This window comes from Myotis yumanensis, unplaced genomic scaffold (assembly GCF_028538775.1).
Source record: "Myotis yumanensis isolate MYYU_CA2020_CCGP unplaced genomic scaffold, mMyoYum1.0.hap1 SCAF_22, whole genome shotgun sequence".
Classification (NCBI taxonomy): domain Eukaryota; kingdom Metazoa; phylum Chordata; class Mammalia; order Chiroptera; family Vespertilionidae; genus Myotis; species Myotis yumanensis.
Window position 1 is genome coordinate 5,297,923 of NW_027223773.1, and position 3,464 is coordinate 5,301,386.

Consider the following 3,464-nt stretch of genomic DNA (forward strand, 5'->3'; position numbering starts at 1 on the left):
TATATATTTCTTCCAGCCTTTGATTACAGACTTGTCCTTGCACATGTTAAGATGAATTATCTCCTAAAATATCATTGTTCTTGGGAGCAGTGTGTGTGACCTCACATAGCAGCGGTTCCTGTCACGTGTCCACGTCAGAACATTGTGGGTTTAAACTTTTATATTGCCTTTGGCTGTTGATTAGTACAGTTCAAATGCGATTTCAAAGAGATCTTGGAAAATATATATTTAATCAATTAAAATGTTTATCTGTAACTTGTTGATGTTTCATTGATAAGTGCCTCTCTGAAGCGTTAGTTCTGCATCTCATCACTTGGGTAGGACAAGAAGGAATGTTTTAAATGATCTTTTCTGTTTTAAATCAGAAAATGAGCAAACCATTTCTGGCTGATTATTTAAGTTTTGCTGTGAATTAACCTCATGAGTTAAACAGATTAAAAATTTTCAGACTTGCTGGTGAATGGAAAGCACTGGCTTCTATAAGATGATTTCCCCTCCCTAACCAGTTTGGCTCAGTGGATAGAGCATCGGCCTGCAGATTGAAAGGTCCCAGGTTCGATTCCGGTCAAGGGCATGTACCTTGGTTGCGGGCACATCCCCAGTAGGAGGTGTGCAGGAGGCAGCTGATTGATGTTTCTCTCCCATCAATATTTCTAACTCTCTATTCCTCTCCCTTCCTCTCTGTAAAAAAATCAATAAAATATATTTTATTTAAAAAAAAAAAAGATGATTTCCCCTGCCCGCTTGTGGGTAGCATGTCCTGCTGTCCATGGAGGCGGCCGCTTTAGCACAGCCCCTGAGCATGGCACCAAAGAGCGTGCCCAGGCAGGGTGGTGTGCAGTGCCCACCCCGCTGGCAATCCCGCTGGCGTGCAGGGGCTCAGACATGGATTTTTCTTTTTCTTCTGAGATTTGGAGACAGAATGAGATCATCTTGGCTTTGGCTGTGCTGGGGACCCTGCAGCCAGACCAGAGAACAGTGCAGGAAGCAGTGTGTGGAAGCGCATCTTGGAAGCTGTGCTGCCAACGCTGAGCCATCCGTCAGGGCCGAGGGAGAAGCAGCCGGTTCAGAACCATAGGTGATCGCTAATCATTTCTTGGGGCTTAGCATGCAACAGTCTGCAACCAAAGCCAGCTTTGCGGCTGTCCCCAGCTTTTGCTCAGTTCAACATTCCTGTCAGGCCCTGGCTGGTTTGGCTCAGTGGATGAAGCGTCGGCCTGGGGACTGAGGGGTCCCAGGTTCGATTCCGGTCAAGGGCATGTGCCTGGGTTGTGGGCTCAGTCCCCAGTGGGGGGCATGCCAAGAGGTGGCCAATCTGTGATTCTCATCATTGATGTTTCTGTCTGTCTCTCTCCCTCTCCCTTCCTCTCTGAAATCAATAAAGATATATTTAAAAAATAAAACAAATTCATTCCTGTCAGCAACCTAAGAAGGTGCGCGTGCGTGTGTACCTGGGGTGGAGGCCATCTTCATGCCCATGTACCGACTTCAGGATGTGAATGAGATCAGTATTGGACTTCTCTCTCGCATAGATTTCCCAGGATTCTTCATCTTTCCTAGTGAAAGCTTTTAAAAGACCCAGTTGCTTGCTGTCCTTCTTAACAGCTTATTTTGACTGCACTGTTGTTACTATTTCAGGTGCTTATTGGCTTGGTCTGTTTTGTCCTGAAAGAGGAAAGCATCCGCTCCATTTTTATTAGTTGACGTGCCACTTGAAAGTTGTTCCGTGATTCGGGCACTTCATTCAGTGCCAGGAAACTATAAGTGGCTCACTTTCCCAGGTTGACATTGGCATTTGGACTTGGGCTGTCCAGCCTGGGGGGCGAAGGTATAAATTGGAGCGGTTAACTCATCTCAGAGCCATAACCGAAGCTTCTGTGTGACTGCCGGGTTCGGCCTCCGGTGAATTGCGGCTGCCAGTCCGGTTAGGAAAAGAGCAAGTACAAGTTCAGTTACAAATGCTGATTTCTAAAGGCCTTTCCCTAATGGCATGTCTATACAATCACAACTATTTCTACTCTTCGCCAAGATTAAATATCTCCATACAACTGGGGGGAGGGGTGCATGGCAAGACACCGAAATGTAAACAGGATTCAGAAGGCCTACATTTTGCAACTTTTAAAATTCCAGGTTGTGTTGGAGAATTTTTCCTGTAAGCAGAGTCTGCTGTGTTCTTCACATCTGCTGTCATCTGTAGAGCAGCTCTCCGGGCGTGTTTCTGTTAATGAACATTTTAGGTTGCTTCTGGGTTGGTTTGTTGTGGGTTTTTTGTTCTTTGTTTTTTAATGATTTTATTGATTTCAGAGAGAGAGAGGGAGAGGGAAGGAAAGATAGGAACATCCATGAGAAAGAAACACGGATCGCATGCCTCCTCCTGGGATTCGAGCCCACAACCCGGCCCGTGCCCTGACCGGGAATCCAGGAATGGAAACGGTGACCTCCTGGTGCCTGGGACAACATGCCACCAGCTGAGCCCCGCTGGTGACCACTTCCGGTTTTTTATTGTAAGTGGTGTCCCATTGAACACCCTTTACATGTCTTTCTGCAAATCTGCATGAGCCTTGAAAGAGTAGGTACCACGAGTGGAATTGCTGGGTCCTAAGTTCTGTGCGGGAGTTCTCATCGACCCTGCCTCGTGGCCTTCGGAGTGGCGGAGCTGACTTCCCCTCCCGCTGGCAGTCCGGCCCTGTCAGCAGCTGATATTATCTAACTTAAACCGGTCAGTCTGCTGGGTGAAAAGTGAAGTAGTTGGTTTTGTTTTTTTTTTTTTTAACGTGTGTTTCCCTGACAAGTGATAAGATTAAGCATCTATTTGTATTGGTCATTTCTGTTTCCTCTCCTATAAATTGCCCATTTGTGTCCTCAACCCATTTTTCAACTGGGTACTCTCTTATATTGATTTATGAACATTTAAAACAGTTTGTATACTAGTCATACATTACATATAAGTATTTTCTCCTACTTTATTGCTAGTCTGTTAACTTTGTTTATGGTGGTGTGTGTGTGTGAGAGAGAGAGAGACTGTGTTTGGTCATAGAGATTATAAACTATGTTACCAGTTTTATTCCATTTTTTTCTTTATGGCTATTGCTTAATTCCACATATATATGAGACTGCTTCTGAATTCTGTTCCATTTACCTGTTAATTTTACATTTTAAATTAGTTTTAAAATATATTTTGGTACAAGCAAATCTTCCCTGTTCTTTTGATGCTTTTTCTTGACTATTTTGTACCTTTCATATGAGTTTAATTATTAGCTTGTCATACATACTTCATGAAAAATCCTTTTTTTTTTCCCCAGAGAGGAAGGGGAAGGGAGAGAGAAAAACATCAATGTTAAGAGAGAATCATTGATCGGCTGCCTCCTGCACGCCCCCTACTGGGGATCAGGGCCGAAACCTGGGCATGTGCCCCCACCAGGAATCAAACCCTGTGACCTGTTGGTTCGTAGGTTGATGCTTCA